This window comes from Labrus mixtus, chromosome 22 (assembly GCF_963584025.1).
Source record: "Labrus mixtus chromosome 22, fLabMix1.1, whole genome shotgun sequence".
Classification (NCBI taxonomy): Eukaryota; Metazoa; Chordata; class Actinopteri; order Labriformes; family Labridae; genus Labrus; species Labrus mixtus.
In genome coordinates, this window is record NC_083633.1 from 1,949,477 (window position 1) to 1,973,795 (window position 24,319).

General features: G+C 48.1%; 28 non-coding genes and 2 pseudogenes across 28 annotated transcripts; all 30 read right to left on the bottom strand.

Annotated features, from left to right (window-relative positions):
* Positions 1-503: 503 nt before the first annotated feature.
* LOC132956887 (U2 spliceosomal RNA) lies at positions 504-694 on the bottom strand. Its single transcript, XR_009666140.1, has one exon. It is a non-coding gene; the product is annotated as a U2 spliceosomal RNA (small nuclear RNA).
* A 493-nt stretch (positions 695-1,187) lies between these two features.
* LOC132957137 (U1 spliceosomal RNA) lies at positions 1,188-1,351 on the bottom strand. The gene has a single exon (XR_009666355.1). It is a non-coding gene; the product is annotated as a U1 spliceosomal RNA (small nuclear RNA).
* Positions 1,352-1,914: 563 nt separating this feature from the next.
* Positions 1,915-2,105, bottom strand: LOC132956924 (U2 spliceosomal RNA). Its single transcript, XR_009666177.1, has one exon. It is a non-coding gene; the product is annotated as a U2 spliceosomal RNA (small nuclear RNA).
* Positions 2,106-2,597: 492 nt separating this feature from the next.
* LOC132957138 (U1 spliceosomal RNA) lies at positions 2,598-2,761 on the bottom strand. Its single transcript, XR_009666356.1, has one exon. It is a non-coding gene; the product is annotated as a U1 spliceosomal RNA (small nuclear RNA).
* Positions 2,762-3,330: 569 nt separating this feature from the next.
* LOC132956888 (U2 spliceosomal RNA) lies at positions 3,331-3,521 on the bottom strand. Its single transcript, XR_009666141.1, has one exon. It is a non-coding gene; the product is annotated as a U2 spliceosomal RNA (small nuclear RNA).
* A 492-nt stretch (positions 3,522-4,013) lies between these two features.
* On the bottom strand, positions 4,014-4,177 carry LOC132957160 (U1 spliceosomal RNA). Its single transcript, XR_009666377.1, has one exon. It is a non-coding gene; the product is annotated as a U1 spliceosomal RNA (small nuclear RNA).
* Positions 4,178-4,746: 569 nt separating this feature from the next.
* Positions 4,747-4,937, bottom strand: LOC132956889 (U2 spliceosomal RNA). Its single transcript, XR_009666142.1, has one exon. It is a non-coding gene; the product is annotated as a U2 spliceosomal RNA (small nuclear RNA).
* A 492-nt stretch (positions 4,938-5,429) lies between these two features.
* LOC132957246 (U1 spliceosomal RNA) lies at positions 5,430-5,593 on the bottom strand. Its single transcript, XR_009666458.1, has one exon. It is a non-coding gene; the product is annotated as a U1 spliceosomal RNA (small nuclear RNA).
* A 595-nt stretch (positions 5,594-6,188) lies between these two features.
* LOC132957481 (U2 spliceosomal RNA) lies at positions 6,189-6,379 on the bottom strand. The gene has a single exon (XR_009666685.1). It is a non-coding gene; the product is annotated as a U2 spliceosomal RNA (small nuclear RNA).
* Positions 6,380-6,872: 493 nt separating this feature from the next.
* Positions 6,873-7,036, bottom strand: LOC132957141 (U1 spliceosomal RNA). Its single transcript, XR_009666358.1, has one exon. It is a non-coding gene; the product is annotated as a U1 spliceosomal RNA (small nuclear RNA).
* Positions 7,037-7,599: 563 nt separating this feature from the next.
* On the bottom strand, positions 7,600-7,790 carry LOC132956890 (U2 spliceosomal RNA). The gene has a single exon (XR_009666143.1). It is a non-coding gene; the product is annotated as a U2 spliceosomal RNA (small nuclear RNA).
* A 492-nt stretch (positions 7,791-8,282) lies between these two features.
* LOC132957232 (U1 spliceosomal RNA) lies at positions 8,283-8,446 on the bottom strand. The gene has a single exon (XR_009666445.1). It is a non-coding gene; the product is annotated as a U1 spliceosomal RNA (small nuclear RNA).
* A 573-nt stretch (positions 8,447-9,019) lies between these two features.
* LOC132957309 (U2 spliceosomal RNA) lies at positions 9,020-9,210 on the bottom strand. Its single transcript, XR_009666517.1, has one exon. It is a non-coding gene; the product is annotated as a U2 spliceosomal RNA (small nuclear RNA).
* A 492-nt stretch (positions 9,211-9,702) lies between these two features.
* LOC132957142 (U1 spliceosomal RNA) lies at positions 9,703-9,866 on the bottom strand. The gene has a single exon (XR_009666359.1). It is a non-coding gene; the product is annotated as a U1 spliceosomal RNA (small nuclear RNA).
* Positions 9,867-10,443: 577 nt separating this feature from the next.
* LOC132957482 (U2 spliceosomal RNA) lies at positions 10,444-10,634 on the bottom strand. Its single transcript, XR_009666686.1, has one exon. It is a non-coding gene; the product is annotated as a U2 spliceosomal RNA (small nuclear RNA).
* Positions 10,635-11,127: 493 nt separating this feature from the next.
* Positions 11,128-11,291, bottom strand: LOC132957143 (U1 spliceosomal RNA). Its single transcript, XR_009666360.1, has one exon. It is a non-coding gene; the product is annotated as a U1 spliceosomal RNA (small nuclear RNA).
* A 567-nt stretch (positions 11,292-11,858) lies between these two features.
* On the bottom strand, positions 11,859-12,049 carry LOC132957483 (U2 spliceosomal RNA). Its single transcript, XR_009666687.1, has one exon. It is a non-coding gene; the product is annotated as a U2 spliceosomal RNA (small nuclear RNA).
* Positions 12,050-12,541: 492 nt separating this feature from the next.
* LOC132957163 (U1 spliceosomal RNA) lies at positions 12,542-12,705 on the bottom strand. Its single transcript, XR_009666380.1, has one exon. It is a non-coding gene; the product is annotated as a U1 spliceosomal RNA (small nuclear RNA).
* Positions 12,706-13,278: 573 nt separating this feature from the next.
* On the bottom strand, positions 13,279-13,456 carry LOC132956946 (U2 spliceosomal RNA; annotated as a pseudogene).
* Positions 13,457-16,925: 3,469 nt separating this feature from the next.
* On the bottom strand, positions 16,926-17,096 carry LOC132956973 (U2 spliceosomal RNA; annotated as a pseudogene).
* Positions 17,097-17,588: 492 nt separating this feature from the next.
* On the bottom strand, positions 17,589-17,752 carry LOC132957144 (U1 spliceosomal RNA). Its single transcript, XR_009666361.1, has one exon. It is a non-coding gene; the product is annotated as a U1 spliceosomal RNA (small nuclear RNA).
* A 573-nt stretch (positions 17,753-18,325) lies between these two features.
* LOC132957494 (U2 spliceosomal RNA) lies at positions 18,326-18,516 on the bottom strand. The gene has a single exon (XR_009666698.1). It is a non-coding gene; the product is annotated as a U2 spliceosomal RNA (small nuclear RNA).
* A 493-nt stretch (positions 18,517-19,009) lies between these two features.
* LOC132957145 (U1 spliceosomal RNA) lies at positions 19,010-19,173 on the bottom strand. Its single transcript, XR_009666362.1, has one exon. It is a non-coding gene; the product is annotated as a U1 spliceosomal RNA (small nuclear RNA).
* A 563-nt stretch (positions 19,174-19,736) lies between these two features.
* LOC132957485 (U2 spliceosomal RNA) lies at positions 19,737-19,927 on the bottom strand. Its single transcript, XR_009666689.1, has one exon. It is a non-coding gene; the product is annotated as a U2 spliceosomal RNA (small nuclear RNA).
* Positions 19,928-20,420: 493 nt separating this feature from the next.
* LOC132957173 (U1 spliceosomal RNA) lies at positions 20,421-20,584 on the bottom strand. Its single transcript, XR_009666389.1, has one exon. It is a non-coding gene; the product is annotated as a U1 spliceosomal RNA (small nuclear RNA).
* A 557-nt stretch (positions 20,585-21,141) lies between these two features.
* LOC132957486 (U2 spliceosomal RNA) lies at positions 21,142-21,332 on the bottom strand. Its single transcript, XR_009666690.1, has one exon. It is a non-coding gene; the product is annotated as a U2 spliceosomal RNA (small nuclear RNA).
* A 492-nt stretch (positions 21,333-21,824) lies between these two features.
* Positions 21,825-21,988, bottom strand: LOC132957146 (U1 spliceosomal RNA). Its single transcript, XR_009666363.1, has one exon. It is a non-coding gene; the product is annotated as a U1 spliceosomal RNA (small nuclear RNA).
* A 577-nt stretch (positions 21,989-22,565) lies between these two features.
* On the bottom strand, positions 22,566-22,756 carry LOC132957487 (U2 spliceosomal RNA). The gene has a single exon (XR_009666691.1). It is a non-coding gene; the product is annotated as a U2 spliceosomal RNA (small nuclear RNA).
* Positions 22,757-23,249: 493 nt separating this feature from the next.
* Positions 23,250-23,413, bottom strand: LOC132957251 (U1 spliceosomal RNA). The gene has a single exon (XR_009666463.1). It is a non-coding gene; the product is annotated as a U1 spliceosomal RNA (small nuclear RNA).
* A 577-nt stretch (positions 23,414-23,990) lies between these two features.
* LOC132956934 (U2 spliceosomal RNA) lies at positions 23,991-24,181 on the bottom strand. Its single transcript, XR_009666187.1, has one exon. It is a non-coding gene; the product is annotated as a U2 spliceosomal RNA (small nuclear RNA).
* Between the last annotated feature and the right edge of the window lie 138 nt (positions 24,182-24,319).

The following is a 24,319-nucleotide window of genomic DNA, read 5'->3' on the forward strand; positions in this document are numbered from 1 at the left end:
CCAACAACATGCAAACCACCGAAATCAGAGTTTTCTGCACTGGGTGTCCCTTCTACTTGTCCTCAACACAGAGGAAAGTTTTGTGTTGAGGCCCGGTAGGGCTTGTCTTTCTACATTCAAGTGGAGAAATAAGGCTCACCATTCTAACAGGAAGTGCCACACTTCCACATCAAAGCCGACCGATAGCTACCGCCAGTGTGTGTGTGTTTTTTTACCGCCAACAAAAGAACAGTCGAAGCAGCAGCTAGGCCAGAAACACTTTGCAACAATAACTGTTGATATGTTATTGTGTGTCTGTGTGCTACTACAGCAATAGCATACACAGAGTGGCAAATGGGGGAACTGGCACACAAATAACCCCCAACCTGACTAAAATTCCAGTTCATTTCAAAAAGCTTGAGTCCCGGCAGCATGTCAACGCAGTGACAAAGCCAGGCCAGACTCACACACACATTTCTCTTAAACGCAGCGGAAAGAAAGGATTATTTTAAACACTGAAGAGAGGAGGGTGCACCGTTCCCGGAGGTACTGCAATACCGGGTCGATGCGTGGAGTGGACGGAGCAAGCCCCTGTTCCATCTCCCAAGTCCAAAAATCAATTTAATATATGGTCCCCGGGTAGGGGACGTATCAGATATCAAACTGATAAGAACAGATACTACACTTGATCTTAGCCAAAAGGCCGAGAAGCGATGCCCCTGATAGGCTAAGGCCGGCATCACATTCCCCATACAGTCCTCCTCGCCCATGGCCCCGGCAAGCGAGCGTTGCTTTTCAGTGACGATCGCTAAAAACGGAAGAGCAAACCCTTTGATCGAAGCACCTTTAAGACACATGCCTTACGTCAAGCTCTGAAAAATGACTTCAAACCCTCAACCACCAGATTTATCTGCAGCAGACTGAAGTGAACCAAAAGACAGGAGAAGATTGGGGCCTTTTATTGGCCCACAGCCGTTCTGTAAGGCAGATGTGCCGTGACTGGGATTTCACATTGATCAGAGCAAGGGCTGCTGAATCTGAAACAAAGTTGATTGACGAGCGATATTGTGATCTAGCACTAGCAAAGAAACTGGCTGTGCATAGCTTTAAGCCACCTTTGAAATTCTTGTCGTCTGTCTGTCGCTAAAGCCAGGTTGGAAGGCAGCGTCTCCCTATCTGTTTCCCCCTTATTACTTTTGACAATCCATCAGGGGAGAGCGCGAACGCAGTCCCCCACTACCACAAATTATGCAGTCGAGATTCCCACATTTGGGGAATTCGCATAGGTCAGCCCCGCCGGAGTGCAATGGCCAGGCCTCGCCATGGGTGAACCACCTTCTTGATCATGGTATCTCCCCTGCCAGGTAAGTATGAGTTGTACGGCTCAGGGCAAAAGGAGTCCTTCACAGGACCATCGCCCTCACTGACGGTCCCAACAACATGCAAACCACCGAAATCAGAGTTTTCTGCACTGGGTGTCCCTTCTACTTGTCCTCAACACAGAGGAAAGTTTTGTGTTGAGGCCCGGTAGGGCTTGTCTTTCTACATTCAAGTGGAGAAATAAGGCTCACCATTCTAACAGGAAGTGCCACACTTCCACATCAAAGCCGACCGATAGCTACCGCCAGTGTGTGTGTGTTTTTTTACCGCCAACAAAAGAACAGTCGAAGCAGCAGCTAGGCCAGAAACACTTTGCAACAATAACTGTTGATATGTTATTGTGTGTCTGTGTGCTACTACAGCAATAGCATACACAGAGTGGCAAATGGGGGAACTGGCACACAAATAACCCCCAACCTGACTAAAATTCCAGTTCATTTCAAAAAGCTTGAGTCCCGGCAGCATGTCAACGCAGTGACAAAGCCAGGCCAGACTCACACACACATTTCTCTTAAACGCAGCGGAAAGAAAGGATTATTTTAAACACTGAAGAGAGGAGGGTGCACCGTTCCCGGAGGTACTGCAATACCGGGTCGATGCGTGGAGTGGACGGAGCAAGCCCCTGTTCTATCTCCCAAGTCCAAAAATCAATTTAATATATGGTCCCCGGGTAGGGGACGTATCAGATATCAAACTGATAAGAACAGATACTACACTTGATCTTAGCCAAAAGGCCGAGAAGCGATGCCCCTGATAGGCTAAGGCCGGCATCACATTCCCCATACAGTCCTCCTCGCCCATGGCCCCGGCAAGCGAGCGTTGCTTTTCAGTGACGATCGGTAAAACGGAAGAGCAAACCCTTTGATCGAAGCACCTTTAAGACACATGCCTTACGTCAAGCTCTGAAAAATGACTTCAAACCCTCAACCACCAGATTTATCTGCAGCAGACTGAAGTGAACCAAAAGACAGGAGAAGATTGGGGCCTTTTATTGGCCCACAGCCGTTCTGTAAGGCAGATGTGCCGTGACTGGGATTTCACATTGATCAGAGCAAGGGCTGCTGAATCTGAAACAAATTTGATTGACGAGCGATATTGTGATCTAGCACTAGCAAAGAAACTGGCTGTGCATAGCTTTAAGCCACCTTTGAAATTCTTGTCGTCTGTCTGTCGCTACAGCCAGGTTGGAAGGCAGCGTCTCCCTATCTGTTTCCCCCTTATTACTTTTGACAATCCATCAGGGGAGAGCGCGAACGCAGTCCCCCACTACCACAAATTATGCAGTCGAGATTCCCACATTTGGGGAATTCGCATAGGTCAGCCCCGCCGGAGTGCAATGGCCAGGCCTCGCCATGGGTGAACCACCTTCTTGATCATGGTATCTCCCCTGCCAGGTAAGTATGAGTTGTACGGCTCAGGGCAAAAGGAGTCCTTCACAGGACCATCGCCCTCACTGACGGTCCCAACAACATGCAAACCACCGAAATCAGAGTTTTCTGCACTGGGTGTCCCTTCTACTTGTCCTCAACACAGAGGAAAGTTTTGTGTTGAGGCCCGGTAGGGCTTGTCTTTCTACATTCAAGTGGAGAAATAAGGCTCACCATTCTAACAGGAAGTGCCACACTTCCACATCAAAGCCGACCGATAGCTACCGCCAGTGTGTGTGTGTGTGTGTTTTTTTACCGCCAACAAAAGAACAGTCGAAGCAGCAGCTAGGCCAGAAACACTTTGCAACAATAACTGTTGATATGTTATTGTGTGTCTGTGTGCTACTACAGCAATAGCATACACAGAGTAGCAAATGGGGGAACTGGCACACAAATAACCCCCAACCTGACTAAAATTCCAGTTCATTTCAAAAAGCTTGAGTCCCAGCAGCATGTCAACGCAGTGACAAAGCCAGGCCAGACTCACACACACATTTCTCTTAAACGCAGCGGAAAGAAAGGATTATTTTAAACACTGAAGAGAGGAGGGTGCACCGTTCCCGGAGGTACTGCAATACCGGGTCGATGCGTGGAGTGGACGGAGCAAGCCCCTGTTCCATCTCCCAAGTCCAAAAATCAATTTAATATATGGTCCCCGGGTAGGGGACGTATCAGATATCAAACTGATAAGAACAGATACTACACTTGATCTTAGCCAAAAGGCCGAGAAGCGATGCCCCTGATAGGCTAAGGCCGGCATCACATTCCCCATACAGTCCTCCTCGCCCATGGCCCCGGCAAGCGAGCGTTGCTTTTCAGTGACGATCGGTAAAACGGAAGAGCAAACCCTTTGATCGAAGCACCTTTAAGACACATGCCTTACGTCAAGCTCTGAAAAATGACTTCAAACCCTCAACCACCAGATTTATCTGCAGCAGACTGAAGTGAACCAAAAGACAGGAGAAGATTGGGGCCTTTTATTGGCCCACAGCCGTTCTGTAAGGCAGATGTGCCGTGACTGGGATTTCACATTGATCAGAGCAAGGGCTGCTGAATCTGAAACAAATTTGATTGACGAGCGATATTGTGATCTAGCACTAGCAAAGAAACTGGCTGTGCATAGCTTTAAGCCACCTTTGAAATTCTTGTCGTCTGTCTGTCGCTACAGCCAGGTTGGAAGGCAGCGTCTCCCTATCTGTTTCCCCCTTATTACTTTTGACAATCCATCAGGGGAGAGCGCGAACGCAGTCCCCCACTACCACAAATTATGCAGTCGAGATTCCCACATTTGGGAAATTCGCATAGGTCAGCCCCGCCGGAGTGCAATGGCCAGGCCTCGCCATGGGTGAACCACCTTCTTGATCATGGTATCTCCCCTGCCAGGTAAGTATGAGTTGTACGGCTCAGGGCAAAAGGAGTCCTTCACAGGACCATCGCCCTCACTGACGGTCCCAACAACATGCAAACCACCGAAATCAGAGTTTTCTGCACTGGGTGTCCCTTCTACTTGTCCTCAACACAGAGGAAAGTTTTGTGTTGAGGCCCGGTAGGGCTTGTCTTTCTACATTCAAGTGGAGAAATAAGGCTCACCATTCTAACAGGAAGTGCCACACTTCCACATCAAAGCCGACCGATAGCTACCGCCAGTGTGTGTGTGTGTGTGTTTTTTTACCGCCAACAAAAGAACAGTCGAAGCAGCAGCTAGGCCAGAAACACTTTGCAACAATAACTGTTGATATGTTATTGTGTGTCTGTGTGCTACTACAGCAATAGCATACACAGAGTGGCAAATGGGGGAACTGGCACACAAATAACCCCCAACCTGACTAAAATTCCAGTTCATTTCAAAAAGCTTGAGTCCCGGCAGCATGTCAACGCAGTGACAAAGCCAGGCCAGACTCACACACACATTTCTCTTAAACGCAGCGGAAAGAAAGGATTATTTTAAACACTGAAGAGAGGAGGGTGCACCGTTCCCGGAGGTACTGCAATACCGGGTCGATGCGTGGAGTGGACGGAGCAAGCCCCTGTTCCATCTCCCAAGTCCAAAAATCAATTTAATATATGGTCCCCGGGTAGGGGACGTATCAGATATCAAACTGATAAGAACAGATACTACACTTGATCTTAGCCAAAAGGCCGAGAAGCGATGCCCCTGATAGGCTAAGGCCGGCATCACATTCCCCATACAGTCCTCCTCGCCCATGGCCCCGGCAAGCGAGCGTTGCTTTTCAGTGACGATCGGTAAAACGGAAGAGCAAACCCTTTGATCGAAGCACCTTTAAGACACATGCCTTACGTCAAGCTCTGAAAAATGACTTCAAACCCTCAACCACCAGATTTATCTGCAGCAGACTGAAGTGAACCAAAAGACAGGAGAAGATTGGGGCCTTTTATTGGCCCACAGCCGTTCTGTAAGGCAGATGTGCCGTGACTGGGATTTCACATTGATCAGAGCAAGGGCTGCTGAATCTGAAACAAAGTTGATTGACGAACGATATTGTGATCTAGCACTAGCAAAGAAACTGGCTGTGCATAGCTTTAAGCCACCTTTGAAATTCTTGTCGTCTGTCTGTCGCTACAGCCAGGTTGGAAGGCAGCGTGTCCCTATCTGTTTCCCCCTTATTACTTTTGACAATCCATCAGGGGAGAGCGCAAACGCAGTCCCCCACTACCACAAATTATGCAGTTGAGATTCCCACATTTGGGGAATTCGCATAGGTCAGCCCCGCCGGAGTGCAATGGCCAGGCCTCGCCATGGGTGAACCACCTTCTTGATCATGGTATCTCCCCTGCCAGGTAAGTATGAGTTGTACGGCTCAGGGCAAAAGGAGTCCTTCACAGGACCATCGCCCTCACTGACGGTCCCAACAACATGCAAACCACCAAAATCAGAGTTTTCTGCACTGGGTGTCCCTTCTACTTGTCCTCCACACAGAGGAAAGTTTTGTGTTGAGGCCCGGTAGGGCTTGTCTCTCTACATTCAAGTGGAGAAATAAGGCTCACCATTCTAACAGGAAGTGCCACACTTCCACATCAAAGCCGACCGATAGCTACCGCCAGTGTGTGTGTGTGTGTGTGTGTGTGTGTGTGTGTGTGTGTGTGTTTTTTTACCGCCAACAAAAGAACAGTCGAAGCAGCAGCTAGGCCAGAAACACTTTGCAACAATAACTGTTGATATGTTATTGTGTGTCTGTGTGCTACTACAGCAATAGCATACACAGAGTGGCAAATGGGGGAACTGGCACACAAATAACCCCCAACCTGACAAAAATTCCAGTTCATTTCAAAAAGCTTGAGTCCCGGCAGCATGTCAACGCAGTGACAAAGACAGGCCAGACTCACACACACATTTCTCTTAAACGCAGCGGAAAGAAAGGATTATTTTAAACACTGAAGAGAGGAGGGTGCACCGTTCCCGGAGGTACTGCAATACCGGGTCGATGCGTGGAGTGGACGGAGCAAGCCCCTGTTCCATCTCCCAAGTCCAAAAATCAATTTAATATATGGTCCCCGGGTAGGGGACGTATCAGATATTAAACTGATAAGAACAGATACTACACTTGATCTTAGCCAAAAGGCCGAGAAGCGATGCCCCTGATAGGCTAAGGCCGGCATCACATTCCCCATACAGTCCTCCTCGCCCATGGCCCCGGCAAGCGAGCGTTGCTTTTCAGTGACGATCGCTAAAAACGGAAGAGCAAACCCTTTGATCGAAGCACCTTTAAGACACATGCCTTACGTCAAGCTCTGAAAAATGACTTCAAACCCTCAACCACCAGATTTATCTGCAGCAGACTGAAGTGAACCAAAAGACAGGAGAAGATTGGGGCCTTTTATTGGCCCACAGCCGTTCTGTAAGGCAGATGTGCCGTGACTGGGATTTCACATTGATCAGAGCAAGGGCTGCTGAATCTGAAACAAAGTTGATTGACGAGCGATATTGTGATCTAGCACTAGCAAAGAAACTGGCTGTGCATAGCTTTAAGCCACCTTTGAAATTCTTGTCGTCTGTCTGTCGCTACAGCCAGGTTGGAAGGCAGCGTCTCCCTATCTGTTTCCCCCTTATTACTTTTGACAATCCATCAGGGGAGAGCGCGAACGCAGTCCCCCACTACCACAAATTATGCAGTCGAGATTCCCACATTTGGGGAATTCGCATAGGTCAGCCCCGCCGGAGTGCAATGGCCAGGCCTCGCCATGGGTGAACCACCTTCTTGATCATGGTATCTCCCCTGCCAGGTAAGTATGAGTTGTACGGCTCAGGGCAAAAGGAGTCCTTCACAGGACCATCGCCCTCACTGACGGTCCCAACAACATGCAAACCACCGAAATCAGAGTTTTCTGCACTGGGTGTCCCTTCTACTTGTCCTCAACACAGAGGAAAGTTTTGTGTTGAGGCCCGGTAGGGCTTGTCTTTCTACATTCAAGTGGAGAAATAAGGCTCACCATTCTAACAGGAAGTGCCACACTTCCACATCAAAGCCGACCGATAGCTACCGCCAGTGTGTGTGTGTTTTTTTACCGCCAACAAAAGAACAGTCGAAGCAGCAGCTAGGCCAGAAACACTTTGCAACAATAACTGTTGATATGTTATTGTGTGTCTGTGTGCTACTACAGCAATAGCATACACAGAGTGGCAAATGGGGGAACTGGCACACAAATAACCCCCAACCTGACTAAAATTCCAGTTCATTTCAAAAAGCTTGAGTCCCGGCAGCATGTCAACGCAGTGACAAAGCCAGGCCAGACTCACACACACATTTCTCTTAAACGCAGCGGAAAGAAAGGATTATTTTAAACACTGAAGAGAGGAGGGTGCACCGTTCCCGGAGGTACTGCAATACCGGGTCGATGCGTGGAGTGGACGGAGCAAGCCCCTGTTCCATCTCCCAAGTCCAAAAATCAATTTAATATATGGTCCCCGGGTAGGGGACGTATCAGATATCAAACTGATAAGAACAGATACTACACTTGATCTTAGCCAAAAGGCCGAGAAGCGATGCCCCTGATAGGCTAAGGCCGGCATCACATTCCCCATACAGTCCTCCTCGCCCATGGCCCCGGCAAGCGAGCGTTGCTTTTCAGTGACGATCGGTAAAACGGAAGAGCAAACCCTTTGATCGAAGCACCTTTAAGACACATGCCTTACGTCAAGCTCTGAAAAATGACTTCAAACCCTCAACCACCAGATTTATCTGCAGCAGACTGAAGTGAACCAAAAGACAGGAGAAGATTGGGGCCTTTTATTGGCCCACAGCCGTTCTGTAAGGCAGATGTGCCGTGACTGGGATTTCACATTGATCAGAGCAAGGGCTGCTGAATCTGAAACAAAGTTGATTGACGAACGATATTGTGATCTAGCACTAGCAAAGAAACTGGCTGTGCATAGCTTTAAGCCACCTTTGAAATTCTTGTCGTCTGTCTGTCGCTACAGCCAGGTTGGAAGGCAGCGTGTCCCTATCTGTTTCCCCCTTATTACTTTTGACAATCCATCAGGGGAGAGCGCGAACGCAGTCCCCCACTACCACAAATTATGCAGTTGAGATTCCCACATTTGGGGAATTCGCATAGGTCAGCCCCGCCGGAGTGCAATGGCCAGGCCTCGCCATGGGTGAACCACCTTCTTGATCATGGTATCTCCCCTGCCAGGTAAGTATGAGTTGTACGGCTCAGGGCAAAAGGAGTCCTTCACAGGACCATCGCCCTCACTGACGGTCCCAACAACATGCAAACCACCAAAATCAGAGTTTTCTGCACTGGGTGTCCCTTCTACTTGTCCTCCACACAGAGGAAAGTTTTGTGTTGAGGCCCGGTAGGGCTTGTCTCTCTACATTCAAGTGGAGAAATAAGGCTCACCATTCTAACAGGAAGTGCCACACTTCCACATCAAAGCCGACCGATAGCTACCGCCAGTGTGTGTGTGTGTGTGTGTGTTTTTTTACCGCCAACAAAAGAACAGTCGAAGCAGCAGCTAGGCCAGAAACACTTTGCAACAATAACTGTGGATATGTTATTGTGTGTCTGTGTGCTACTACAGCAATAGCATACACAGAGTGGCAAATGGGGGAACTGGCACACAAATAACCCCCAACCTGACTAAAATTCCAGTTCATTTCAAAAAGCTTGAGTCCCGGCAGCATGTCAACGCAGTGACAAAGCCAGACCAGACTCACACACACATTTCTCTTAAACGCAGCGGAAAGAAAGTATTATTTTAAACACTGAAGAGAGGAGGGTGCACCGTTCCCGGAGGTACTGCAATACCGGGTCGATGCGTGGAGTGGACGGAGCAAGCCCCTGTTCCATCTCCCAAATCCAAAAATCAATTTAATATATGGTCCCCGGGTAGGGGACGTATCAGATATTAAACTGATAAGAACAGATACTACACTTGATCTTAGCCAAAAGGCCGAGAAGCGATGCCCCTGACAGTCTAAGGCCGGCATCACATTCCCCATACAGTCCTCCTCGCCCATGGCCCCGGTAAGCGAGCGTTGCTTTTCAGTGACGATCGGTAAAACGGAAGAGCAAACCCTTTGATCGAAGCACCTTTAAGACACATGCCTTACGTCAAGCTCTGAAAAATGACTTCAAACCCTCAACCACCAGATTTATCTGCAGCAGACTGAAGTGAACCAAAAGACAGGAGAAGATTGGGGCCTTTTATTGGCCCACAGCCGTTCTGTAAGGCAGATGTGCCGTGACTGGGATTTCACATTGATCAGAGCAAGGGCTGCTGAATCTGAAACAAAGTTGATTGACGAGCGATATTGTGATCTAGCACTAGCAAAGAAACTGGCTGTGCATAGCTTTAAGCCACCTTTGAAATTCTTGTCGTCTGTCTGTCGCTACAGCCAGGTTGGAAGGCAGCGTGTCCCTATCTGTTTCCCCCTTATTACTTTTGACAATCCATCAGGGGAGAGCGCGAACGCAGTCCCCCACTACCACAAATTATGCAGTCGAGATTCCCACATTTGGGGAATTCGCATAGGTCAGCCCCGCCGGAGTGCAATGGCCAGGCCTCGCCATGGGTGAACCACCTTCTTGATCATGGTATCTCCCCTGCCAGGTAAGTATGAGTTGTACAGCTCAGGGCAAAAGGAGTCCTTCACAGGACCATCGCCCTCACTGACGGTCCCAACAACATGCAAACCACCGAAATCAGAGTTTTCTGCACTGGGTGTCCCTTCTACTTGTCCTCAACACAGAGGAAAGTTTTGTGTTGAGGCCCGGTAGGGCTTGTCTTTCTACATTCAAGTGGAGAAATAAGGCTCACCATTCTAACAGGAAGTGCCACACTTCCACATCAAAGCCGACCGATAGCTACCGCCAGTGTGTGTGTGTGTGTGTGTGTGTGTTTTTTTACCGCCAACAAAAGAACAGTCGAAGCAGCAGCTAGGCCAGAAACACTTTGCAACAATAACTGTTGATATGTTATTGTGTGTCTGTGTGCTACTACAGCAATAGCATACACAGAGTGGCAAATGGGGGAACTGGCACACAAATAACCCCCAACCTGACTAAAATTCCAGTTCATTTCAAAAAGCTTGAGTCCCGGCAGCATGTCAACGCAGTGACAAAGCCAGGCCAGACTCACACACACATTTCTCTTAAACGCAGCGGAAAGAAAGGATTATTTTAAACACTGAAGAGAGGAGGGTGCACCGTTCCCGGAGGTACTGCAATACCGGGTCGATGCGTGGAGTGGACGGAGCAAGCCCCTGTTCCATCTCCCAAGTCCAAAAATCAATTTAATATATGGTCCCCGGGTAGGGGACGTATCAGATATTAAACTGATAAGAACAGATACTACACTTGATCTTAGCCAAAAGGCCGAGAAGCGATGCCCCTGATAGGCTAAGGCCGGCATCACATTCCCCATACAGTCCTCCTCGCCCATGGCCCCGGCAAGCGAGCGTTGCTTTTCAGTGACGATCGCTAAAAACGGAAGAGCAAACCCTTTGATCGAAGCACCTTTAAGACACATGCCTTACGTCAAGCTCTGAAAAATGACTTCAAACCCTCAACCACCAGATTTATCTGCAGCAGACTGAAGTGAACCAGAAGACAGGAGAAGATTGGGGCCTTTTATTGGCCCACAGCCGTTCTGTAAGGCAGATGTGCCGTGACTGGGATTTCACATTGATCAGAGCAAGGGCTGCTGAATCTGAAACAAATTTGATTGACGAGCGATATTGTGATCTAGCACTAGCAAAGAAACTGGCTGTGCATAGCTTTAAGCCACCTTTGAAATTCTTGTCGTCTGTCTGTCGCTACAGCCAGGTTGGAAGGCAGCGTCTCCCTATCTGTTTCCCCCTTATTACTTTTGACAATCCATCAGGGGAGAGCGCGAACGCAGTCCCCCACTACCACAAATTATGCAGTCGAGATTCCCACATTTGGGGAATTCGCATAGGTCAGCCCCGCCGGAGTGCAATGGCCAGGCCTCGCCATGGGTGAACCACCTTCTTGATCATGGTATCTCCCCTGCCAGGTAAGTATGACTTGTACGGCTCAGGGCAAAAGGAGTCCTTCACAGGACCATCGCCCTCACTGACGGTCCCAACAACATGCAAACCACCGAAATCAGAGTTTTCTGCACTGGGTGTCCCTTCTACTTGTCCTCAACACAGAGGAAAGTTTTGTGTTGAGGCCCGGTAGGGCTTGTCTTTCTACATTCAAGTGGAGAAATAAGGCTCACCATTCTAACAGGAAGTGCCACACTTCCACATCAAAGCCGACCGATAGCTACCGCCAGTGTGTGTGTGTGTGTTTTTTTACCGCCAACAAAAGAACAGTCGAAGCAGCAGCTAGGCCAGAAACACTTTGCAACAATAACTGTTGATATGTTATTGTGTGTCTGTGTGCTACTACAGCAATAGCATACACAGAGTGGCAAATGGGGGAACTGGCACACAAATAACCCCCAACCTGACTAAAATTCCAGTTCATTTCAAAAAGCTTGAGTCCCGGCAGCATGTCAACGCAGTGACAAAGCCAGGCCAGACTCACACACACATTTCTCTTAAACGCAGCGGAAAGAAAGGATTATTTTAAACACTGAAGAGAGGAGGGTGCACCGTTCCCGGAGGTACTGCAATACCGGGTCGATGCGTGGAGTGGACGGAGCAAGCCCCTGTTCCATCTCCCAAGTCCAAAAATCAATTTAATATATGGTCCCCGGGTAGGGGACGTATCAGATATTAAACTGATAAGAACAGATACTACACTTGATCTTAGCCAAAAGGCCGAGAAGCGATGCCCCTGACAGTCTAAGGCCGGCATCACATTCCCCATACAGTCCTCCTCGCCCATGGCCCCGGTAAGCGAGCGTTGCTTTTCAGTGACGATCGGTAAAACGGAAGAGCAAACCCTTTGATCGAAGCACCTTTAAGACACATGCCTTACGTCAAGCTCTGAAAAATGACTTCAAACCCTCAACCACCAGATTTATCTGCAGCAGACTGAAGTGAACCAAAAGACAGGAGAAGATTGGGGCCTTTTATTGGCCCACAGCCGTTCTGTAAGGCAGATGTGCCGTGACTGGGATTTCACATTGATCAGAGCAAGGGCTGCTGAATCTGAAACAAAGTTGATTGACGAGCGATATTGTGATCTAGCACTAGCAAAGAAACTGGCTGTGCATAGCTTTAAGCCACCTTTGAAATTCTTGTCGTCTGTCTGTCGCTACAGCCAGGTTGGAAGGCAGCGTGTCCCTATCTGTTTCCCCCTTATTACTTTTGACAATCCATCAGGGGAGAGCGCGAACGCAGTCCCCCACTACCACAAATTATGCAGTCGAGATTCCCACATTTGGGGAATTCGCATAGGTCAGCCCCACCGGAGTGCAATGGCCAGGCCTCGCCATGGGTGAACCACCTTCTTGATCATGGTATCTCCCCTGCCAGGTAAGTATGAGTTGTACGGCTCAGGGCAAAAGGAGTCCTTCACAGGACCATCGCCCTCACTGACGGTCCCAACAACATGCAAACCACCGAAATCAGAGTTTTCTGCACTGGGTGTCCCTTCTACTTGTCCTCAACACAGAAGAAAGTTTTGTGTTGAGGCCCGGTAGGGCTTGTCTTTCTACATTCAAGTGGAGAAATAAGGCTCACCATTCTAACAGGAAGTGCCACACTTCCACATCAAAGCCGACCGATAGCTACCGCCAGTGTGTGTGTGTGTGTGTGTGTTTTTTTACCGCCAACAAAAGAACAGTCGAAGCAGCAGCTAGGCCAGAAACACTTTGCAACAATAACTGTTGATATGTTATTGTGTGTCTGTGTGCTACTACAGCAATAGCATACACAGAGTGGCAAATGGGGGAACTGGCACACAAATAACCCCCAACCTGACTAAAATTCCAGTTCATTTCAAAAAGCTTGAGTCCCGGCAGCATGTCAACGCAGTGACAAAGCCAGGCCAGACTCACACACACATTTCTCTTAAACGCAGCGGAAAGAAAGGATTATTTTAAACACTGAAGAGAGGAGGGTGCACCGTTCCCGGAGGTACTGCAATACCGGGTCGATGCGTGGAGTGGACGGAGCAAGCCCCTGTTCCATCTCCCAAGTCCAAAAATCAATTTAATATATGGTCCCCGGGTAGGGGACGTATCAGATATTAAACTGATAAGAACAGATTTTTTTTTTTTTTTGAAAAGTTTTATTGACACTTATTTCACTTTATGTTTCATCACATTTCACATCACACATTTGTTTTCCTTGTTGTTCATTCTTTAACAATTTTACAGGGTGCACATCCATCTTTTACTTTACAAAAAAACAAACATTGATGCTATGTGGAATACATCACAAAATGTTCTTTTGGTGTAAAAGCAGTGTCTTCATTTAAAACAATTAAAAGGAGAGCATTGGTTAAGAACCTTTTTTTTTTTTTTTTAAAAGTCCACTGTTGTGCAGGAGTGCAGTGAGCCCCCATTAAGATTAACTCATCCTGTTATCCCAAACAGGTGTGGTCTCTCGGGATCCTGTCTTGGTGCTCAGGGGGGATCCTCACCCTGCTGCTCCTTCCCACCTGCCTCTCCCGGAGAGTCAGGCCGCTGCTGCTTTGAACTTTTCCCGTATGGCTCCGGCTCCTTCATCCGAATGGGCACAGAGGCGATTCTTCTTTGTGGCTGTGTCCTAGGCCCGCCGCCTGCAGCGACGGCCATACTGATCGTCGCTGCTGCCATCCGGATCACGGCCACGGGGGGGATCTGCTTGTGTTTTCTTACCAGCAAGTTCCTGGAGGTCCATGTGGCGTCTTTGATGGCGGCTAGAGTGAGCCATTGTTCTGCAAAGTCCTTTGGTGTTTGTTGACTTTGGCTCACTCCATACAATACCAGCTGTGCTGTGAGGACCTCCCTTGCTGGTAAGCACGGGAATTGCAAGGAGCCGGCCAGTGCCCACTGTTCTACAGCAGCGCTGCACTCCCAGAGCAGGTGCCTCACCGACTCCGGCGTGCCACAACCAGGTCGGGGGCAGGTTGGCGACGTCAACATGCCCCGGGAGTGCATCACGGACCTGACTGGGAGGATCTCATGAGCCACCATCCATGACAGGTCCCGGAGTCTGTTTGGAAGAACAGGATGGTTCACATTTTGCCAAACTGTGGAGGGCTCGCCGAGTGCAAGCCCGCGCACTGGGCTCACTGGTTCTCGCTCCTGCACAACAGAGATTACAGATCGTATGTTAGTTAAAATATGAAGCTCCTGTTTTTCAAGGTTAAAATGTTTTAAAAACTTCTGAACAAAATGATACGATTGTGGCAGATAAAAGGACACTGGAACTTTAAGATCAGTTTTTAGAAGTTTCAGTTTCCTGAGATATGACCCCATCCAGAACCGGGTCATTGCTGCTGTCTTTGGGTTTCTGGATGGGGCTGTGGCAGCTGCGAGTCCGATTGTGGTGTATCTTGCTCCCAGAATTAAAAACAAGTCCGGCACTCCTTTTCCTCCTTTCTCTTTGGTCTTTTTCATTGTGTCCCTCCTCAGGCGCTCCCACTTTGACTCCCACAGGAAGTAAAAGATGGCTCGTTCCAGGTTTAAAATCACATTTCTGGGGGGGAAAAAAACAGAAGTGAGCAGTAAAAGCAAAGGTAAAATCACAGCTTTGATGATTAAAACCTTTCCTTCCATTGTCATTTTCCTCAGTCTCCAGTACCCCAGTCGTTGTTTTACTTTCCCTATCTTGTCCTGCCAATTTGTTTCCCCTCCACCCTCCTTATTAAATTTGACCCCAAGTATTTTTAAGTCAGTCTGGGTCACAGTTAGGGGGAGTCCCGTATTTTCAGTCACTGTCCATGGTCCGTAAAATTGGGCTTGGGTCTTCTCTCTGTTTAGTTTTGACCCAGAGGCCAGTCCAAACCAGTCAGTCAAGTCCAGTGTCCTGTTTACGGATAAGAGGTCAGTGCATAAAATGTTGATGTCATCCATATATAAAACACATTTGCTGGTCATTCCCCCACTCCCCGGTACTACCACCCCATTGATTCGTTGGTCCCTTCTCAAGACCTGTGCCAATGGTTCAATGCATGTGATATAGAGGAGGGCAGATAACGGACAACCCTGACGGACGCCGCAGTTAATATTGACTGCTTTTGTCAGATGCCCATTAACAATGAATTTGCTGGTGATTTCCCGGTACAGCAGTCCCACCCAACCTATAAACCTCTCAGGGAACCCCATTTTTTGCAGTACCTGGAAAAGGTACTGGTGCGAGACCCGATCAAAAGCTTTCTCAAAGTCTAAATTTAAGACTACTAGCCTAATGTTTCTGTCTCTCGCAAAACAGATGGTGTCTCGGATCAGTAGGAGGCTGTCCGTGATCTTCCTCCCCGGGATGGCACAGGTTTGATCCGGGTGAATCAGCCCCTCTAAAAACACAGTCATGCGAGATGCTAAAAGTTTACTAAAAAGTTTACAATCAAAGTTTAAAAGAGTGATAGGTCTCCAGTTTTTTAGGTCTGTCTTGTCATTGTCCTTGAAAAGTAGAGTCACTATCCCTCTTCTAAAACTGTCAGGGAGTCGGTCAAGTTTTTCTAAGTCCATAAAAACAACAAGAAGGTCAGGTGCTAAAATGTCCCAGAAAGTCAAGTAAAATTCTAAGGGAAGCCCATCGTCTCCTGGGGACTTCCCTTTTTTAAAACTCTTGATGCTGTTAAAAATTTCTAAAAGGGTAAAATCTTGGGATAAAAGCACACTGTCATTTATTTTGTGTTCAATGAACTTTAAGACTTCTCTCATTGTGTCTTTTTTTATAGGTTTTTCTTTGTACAATTCTTTATAGAATTCAACTATAGTATCGTTAATTTCATCTGTTGTTTCGGCTGTGCACTGATTGTCTTTTTTCAGTTTAAACATGGTTTTATCTTTATCTAAAATTCTTTTAAAAAAGTACCTAGTGCACTTCTCTCCTTCTTCTATTTCTTTTTCTTTGCTTCTTAAAATGACACCCTTACTTTTAATTTCTGCTAAAACCGACATCTCTATTTTTACTTGCTTTATTTCTTCATTAAAACCCAGGCCCTCTAGGTTTAGTTTAAAATACCGTTGAAGTCGTTGTTGCAGTCCCAGCATGCGTCTGTCGTCCCTACCTTTCTTTCTCTTACCTGCCTGCCTGAAAAAAGTCTGGGTCCTTCCCTTCACCATTTCCCACCAGTGTGCACGTGAGACGTATAGGTCTTGAAGGGTCTGCCAGTCTTGGTACTGCTCCCTGTACTGCCTAACTAACTCCCTATCTTCTAAAAGGGAGCAGTTGAGTTTCCATAGACCCTTCCCAGCCGTCACACCTGAAGTTAGTGATAGGGTGCAAGAAAGTATAGTGTGATCAGAGAAGAAAACAGGAGTTACTCTAGCATCGGTTGGTGGGCAATCCCGTGATAAAATATAGTCTATGCGAGAGGCTTTGGTGCCGTCACCACTGAACCAGGTGAAGCCCTCCTCTCTGGGATGCATGACTTTAAAACAGTCCAGTAGCTTAAAATCCCTACATAGGGCCCCAAATAAAACTGATGTTTTATCTACTTTAAAATCTTCCCCTGCTCCCCTCCTGTCTTTATTGTTTAAAACACAATTAAAATCCCCTCCTACAACTAAAGGTTCCCTGCCTAGCATGTGGGACTGCAGGTCTTTTAAAAGGTCATACCTGTCATTTTTTTCGTTAAAACCATAGATATTTAGAACGTTAAAATCTCTTCCCATAAAAGTCAGGTGTGCTAAAAGTGCCCTACCGTCTCTCACCACAGTGCTGCTACTGATAAGAACAGATACTACACTTGATCTTAGCCAAAAGGCCGAGAAGCGATGCCCCTGACAGGCTAAGGCCGGCATCACATTCCCCATACAGTCCTCCTCGCCCATGGCCCCGGTAAGCGAGCGTTGCTTTTCAGTGACGATCGCTAAAACGGAAGAGCAAACCCTTTGATCGAAGCACCTTTAAGACACATGCCTTACGTCAAGCTCTGAAAAATGACTTCAAACCCTCAACCACCAGATTTATCTGCAGCAGACTGAAGTGAACCAAAAGACAGGAGAAGATTGGGGCCTTTTATTGGCCCACAGCCGTTCTGTAAGGCAGATGTGCCGTGACTGGGATTTCACATTGATCAGAGCAAGGGCTGCTGAATCTGAAACAAAGTTGATTGACGAGCGATATTGTGATCTAGCACTAGCAAAGAAACTGGCTGTGCATAGCTTTAAGCCACCTTTCAAATTCTTGTCGTCTGTCTGTCGCTACAGCCAGGTTGGAAGGCAGCGTGTCCCTATCTGTTTCCCCCTTATTACTTTTGACAATCCATCAGGGGAGAGCGCGAACGCAGTCCCCCACTACCACAAATTATGCAGTCGAGATTCCCACATTTGGGGAATTCGCATAGGTCAGCCCCGCCGGAGTGCAATGGCCAGGCCTCGCCATGGGTGAACCACCTTCTTGATCATGGTATCTCCCCTGCCAGGTAAGTATGAGTTGTACGGCTCAGGGCAAAAGGAGTCCTTCACAGGACCATCGCCCTCACTGACGGTCCCAACAACATGCAAACCACCGAAATCAGAGTTTTCTGCACTGGGTGTCCCTTCTACTTGTCCTCAACACAGAGGAAAGTTTTGTGTTGAGGCCCGGTAGGGCTTGTCTTTCTACATTCAAGTGGAGAAATAAGGCTCACCATTCTAACAGGAAGTGCCACACTTCCACATCAAAGCCGACCGATAGCTACCGCCAGTGTGTGTGTGTGTGTGTGTGTTTTTTTACCGCCAACAAAAGAACAGTCGAAGCAGCAGCTAGGCCAGAAACACTTTGCAACAATAACTGTTGATATGTTATTGTGTGTCTGTGTGCTACTACAGCAATAGCATACACAGAGTGGCAAATGGGGGAACTGGCACACAAATAACCCCCAACCTGACTAAAATTCCAGTTCATTTCAAAAAGCTTGAGTCCCGGCAGCATGTCAACGCAGTGACAAAGCCAGGCCAGACTCACACACACATTTCTCTTAAACGCAGCAGAAAGAAAGGATTATTTTAAACACTGAAGAGAGGAGGGTGCACCGTTCCCGGAGGTATTGCAATACCGGGTCGATGCGTGGAGTGGACGGAGCAAGCCCCTGTTCCATCTCCCAAGTCCAAAAATCAATTTAATATATGGTCCCCGGGTAGGGGACGTATCAGATATTAAACTGATAAGAACAGATACTACACTTGATCTTAGCCAAAAGGCCGAGAAGCGATGCCCCTGATAGGCTAAGGCCGGCATCACATTCCCCATACAGTCCTCCTCGCCCATGGCCCCGGCAAGCGAGCGTTGCTTTTCAGTGACGATCGCTAAAAACGGAAGAGCAAACCCTTTGATCGAAGCACCTTTAAGACACATGCCTTACGTCAAGCTCTGAAAAATGACTTCAAACCCTCAACCACCAGATTTATCTGCAGCAGACTGAAGTGAACCAGAAGACAGGAGAAGATTGGGGCCTTTTATTGGCCCACAGCCGTTCTGTAAGGCAGATGTGCCGTGACTGGGATTTCACATTGATCAGAGCAAGGGCTGCTGAATCTGAAACAAAGTTGATTGACGAGCGATATTGTGATCTAGCACTAGCGAAGAAACTGGCTGTGCATAGCTTTAAGCCACCTTTGAAATTTTTGTCGTCTGTCTGTCACTACAGCCAGGTTGGAAGGCAGCGTCTCCCTATCTGTTTCCCCCTTAATACTTTTGACAATCCATCAGGGGAGAGCGCGAACGCAGTCCCCCACTACCACAAATTATGCAGTCGAGATTCCCACATTTGGGGAATTCGCATAGGTCAGCCCCGCCGGAGTGCAATGGCCAGGCCTCGCCATGGGTGAACCACCTTCTTGATCATGGTATCTCCCCTGCCAGGTAAGTATGAGTTGTACGGCTCAGGGCAAAAGGAGTCCTTCACAGGACCATCGCCCTCACTGACGGTCCCAACAACATGCAAACCACCGAAATCAGAGTTTTCTGCACTGGGTGTCCCTTCTACTTGTCCTCAACACAGAGGAAAGTTTTGTGTTGAGGCCCGGTAGGGCTTGTCTTTCTACATTCAAGTGGAGAAATAAGGCTCACCATTCTAACAGGAAGTGCCACACTTCCACATCAAAGCCGACCGATAGCTACCGCCAGTGTGTGTGTGTTTTTTTACCGCCAACAAAAGAACAGTCGAAGCAGCAGCTAGGCCAGAAACACTTTGCAACAATAACTGTTGATATGTTATTGTGTGTCTGTGTGCTACTACAGCAATAGCATACACAGAGTGGCAAATGGGGGAACTGGCACACAAATAACCCCCAACCTGACTAAAATTCCAGTTCATTTCAAAAAGCTTGAGTCCCGGCAGCATGTCAACGCAGTGACAAAGCCAGGCCAGACTCACACACACATTTCTCTTAAACGCAGCGGAAAGAAAGGATTATTTTAAACACTGAAGAGAGGAGGGTGCACCGTTCCCGGAGGTACTGCAATACCGGGTCGATGCGTGGAGTGGACGGAGCAAGCCCCTGTTCCATCTCCCAAGTCCAAAAATCAATTTAATATATGGTCCCCGGGTAGGGGACGTATCAGATATTAAACTGATAAGAACAGATACTACACTTGATCTTAGCCAAAAGGCCGAGAAGCGATGCCCCTGATAGGCTAAGGCCGGCATCACATTCCCCATACAGTCCTCCTCGCCCATGGCCCCGGCAAGCGAGCGTTGCTTTTCAGTGACGATCGCTAAAAACGGAAGAGCAAACCCTTTGATCGAAGCACCTTTAAGACACATGCCTTACGTCAAGCTCTGAAAAATGACTTCAAACCCTCAACCACCAGATTTATCTGCAGCAGACTGAAGTGAACCAGAAGACAGGAGAAGATTGGGGCCTTTTATTGGCCCACAGCCGTTCTGTAAGGCAGATGTGCCGTGACTGGGATTTCACATTGATCAGAGCAAGGGCTGCTGAATCTGAAACAAATTTGATTGACGAGCGATATTGTGATCTAGCACTAGCAAAGAAACTGGCTGTGCATAGCTTTAAGCCACCTTTGAAATTCTTGTCGTCTGTCTGTCGCTACAGCCAGGTTGGAAGGCAGCGTCTCCCTATCTGTTTCCCCCTTATTACTTTTGACAATCCATCAGGGGAGAGCGCGAACGCAGTCCCCCACTACCACAAATTATGCAGTCGAGATTCCCACATTTGGGGAATTCGCATAGGTCAGCCCCGCCGGTGTGCAATGGCCAGGCCTCGCCATGGGTGAACCACCTTCTTGATCATGGTATCTCCCCTGCCAGGTAAGTATGAGTTGTACGGCTCAGGGCAAAAGGAGTCCTTCACAGGACCCAACAACATGCAAACCACCGAAATCAGAGTTTTCTGCACTGGGTGTCCCTTCTACTTGTCCTCAACACAGAGGAAAGTTTTGTGTTGAGGCCCGGTAGGGCTTGTCTTTCTACATTCAAGTGGAGAAATAAGGCTCACCATTCTAACAGGAAGTGCCACACTTCCACATCAAAGCCGACCGATAGCTACCGCCAGTGTGTGTGTGTGTGTGTGTGTGTGTTTTTTTACCGCCAACAAAAGAACAGTCGAAGCAGCAGCTAGGCCAGAAACACTTTGCAACAATAACTGTTGATATGTTATTGTGTGTCTGTGTGCTACTACAGCAATAGCATACACAGAGTGGCAAATGGGGGAACTGGCACACAAATAACCCCCAACCTGACTAAAATTCCAGTTCATTTCAAAAAGCTTGAGTCCCGGCAGCATGTCAACGCAGTGACAAAGCCAGGCCAGACTCACACACACATTTCTCTTAAACGCAGCGGAAAGAAAGGATTATTTTAAACACTGAAGAGAGGAGGGTGCACCGTTCCCGGAGGTACTGCAATACCGGGTCGATGCGTGGAGTGGACGGAGCAAGCCCCTGTTCCATCTCCCAAGTCCAAAAATCAATTTAATATATGGTCCCCGGGTAGGGGACGTATCAGATATTAAACTGATAAGAACAGATACTACACTTGATCTTAGCCAAAAGGCCGAGAAGCGATGCCCCTGATAGGCTAAGGCCGGCATCACATTCCCCATACAGTCCTCCTCGCCCATGGCCCCGGCAAGCGAGCGTTGCTTTTCAGTGACGATCGGTAAAACGGAAGAGCAAACCCTTTGATCGAAGCACCTTTAAGACACATGCCTTACGTCAAGCTCTGAAAAATGACTTCAAACCCTCAACCACCAGATTTATCTGCAGCAGACTGAAGTGAACCAAAAGACAGGAGAAGATTGGGGCCTTTTATTGGCCCACAGCCGTTCTGTAAGGCAGATGTGCCGTGACTGGGATTTCACATTGATCAGAGCAAGGGCTGCTGAATCTGAAACAAAGTTGATTGACGAGCGATATTGTGATCTAGCACTAGCAAAGAAACTGGCTGTGCATAGCTTTAAGCCACCTTTGAAATTCTTGTCGTCTGTCTGTCGCTACAGCCAGGTTGGAAGGCAGCGTGTCCCTATCTGTTTCCCCCTTATTACTTTTGACAATCCATCAGGGGAGAGCGCGAACGCAGTCCCCCACTACCACAAATTATGCAGTCGAGATTCCCACATTTGGGGAATTCGCATAGGTCAGCCCCGCCGGAGTGCAATGGCCAGGCCTCGCCATGGGTGAACCACCTTCTTGATCATGGTATCTCCCCTGCCAGGTAAGTATGAGTTGTACGGCTCAGGGCAAAAGGAGTCCTTCACAGGACCATCGCCCTCACTGACGGTCCCAACAACATGCAAACCACCGAAATCAGAGTTTTCTGCACTGGGTGTCCCTTCTACTTGTCCTCAACACAGAGGAAAGTTTTGTGTTGAGGCCCGGTAGGGCTTGTCTTTCTACATTCAAGTGGAGAAATAAGGCTCACCATTCTAACAGGAAGTGCCACACTTCCACATCAAAGCCGACCGATAGCTACCGCCAGTGTGTGTGTGTGTGTGTGTGTGTGTTTTTTTACCGCCAACAAAAGAACAGTCGAAGCAGCAGCTAGGCCAGAAACACTTTGCAACAATAACTGTTGATATGTTATTGTGTGTCTGTGTGCTACTACAGCAATAGCATACACAGAGTGGCAAATGGGGGAACTGGCACACAAATAACCCCCAACCTGACTAAAATTCCAGTTCATTTCAAAAAGCTTGAGTCCCGGCAGCATGTCAACGCAGTGACAAAGCCAGGCCAGACTCACACACACATTTCTCTTAAACGCAGCGGAAAGAAAGGATTATTTTAAACACTGAAGAGAGGAGGGTGCACCGTTCCCGGAGGTACTGCAATACCGGGTCGATGCGTGGAGTGGACGGAGCAAGCCCCTGTTCCATCTCCCAAGTCCAAAAATCAATTTAATATATGGTCCCCGGGTAGGGGACGTATCAGATATTAAACTGATAAGAACAGATACTACACTTGATCTTAGCCAAAAGGCCGAGAAGCGATGCCCCTGATAGGCTAAGGCCGGCATCACATTCCCCATACAGTCCTCCTCGCCCATGGCCCCGGCAAGCGAGCGTTGCTTTTCAGTGACGATCGCTAAAAACGGAAGAGCAAACCCTTTGATCGAAGCACCTTTAAGACACATGCCTTACGTCAAGCTCTGAAAAATGACTTCAAACCCTCAACCACCAGATTTATCTGCAGCAGACTGAAGTGAACCAGAAGACAGGAGAAGATTGGGGCCTTTTATTGGCCCACAGCCGTTCTGTAAGGCAGATGTGCCGTGACTGGGATTTCACATTGATCAGAGCAAGGGCTGCTGAATCTGAAACAAATTTGATTGACGAGCGATATTGTGATCTAGCACTAGCAAAGAAACTGGCTGTGCATAGCTTTAAGCCACCTTTGAAATTCTTGTCGTCTGTCTGTCACTACAGCCAGGTTGGAAGGCAGCGTCTCCCTATCTGATTCCCCCTTATTACTTTTGACAATCCATCAGGGGAGAGCGCGAACGCAGTCCCCCACTACCACAAATTATGCAGTCGAGATTCCCACATTTGGGGAATTCGCATAGGTCAGCCCTGCCGGAGTGCAATGGCCAGGCCTCGCGATGGGTGAACCACCTTCTTGATCATAGTATCTCCCCTGCCAGGTAAGTATGAGTTGTACGGCTCAGGGCAAAAGGAGTCCTTCACAGGACCATCGCCCTCACTGACGGTCCCAACAACATGCAAACCACCGAAATCAAAGTTTTCTGCACTGGGTGTCCCTTCTACTTGTCCTCAACACAGAAGAAAGTTTTGTGTTGAGGCCCGGTAGGGCTTGTCTTTCTACATTCAAGTGGAGAAATAAGGCTCACCATTCTAACAGGAAGTGCCACACTTCCACATCAAAGCCGACCGATAGCTACCGCCAGTGTGTGTGTGTGTGTGTGTGTGTGTTTTTTTACCGCCAACAAAAGAACAGTCGAAGCAGCAGCTAGGCCAGAAACACTTTGCAACAATAACTGTTGATATGTTATTGTGTGTCTGTGTGCTACTACAGCAATAGCATACACAGAGTGGCAAATGGGGGAACTGGCACACAAATAACCCCCAACCTGACTAAAATTCCAGTTCATTTCAAAAAGCTTGAGTCCCGGCAGCATGTCAACGCAGTGACAAAGCCAGGCCAGACTCACACACACATTTCTCTTAAACGCAGCGGAAAGAAAGGATTATTTTAAACACTGAAGAGAGGAGGGTGCACCGTTCCCGGAGGTACTGCAATACAGGGTCGATGCGTGGAGTGGACGGAGCAAGCCCCTGTTCCATCTCCCAAGTCCAAAAATCAATTTAATATATGGTCCCCGGGTAGGGGACGTATCAGATATTAAACTGATAAGAACAGATACTACACTTGATCTTAGCCAAAAGGCCGAGAAGCGATGCCCCTGATAGGCTAAGGCCGGCATCACATTCCCCATACAGTCCTCCTCGCCCATGGCCCCGGCAAGCGAGCGTTGCTTTTCAGTGACGATCGCTAAAAACGGAAGAGCAAACCCTTTGATCGAAGCACCTTTAAGAC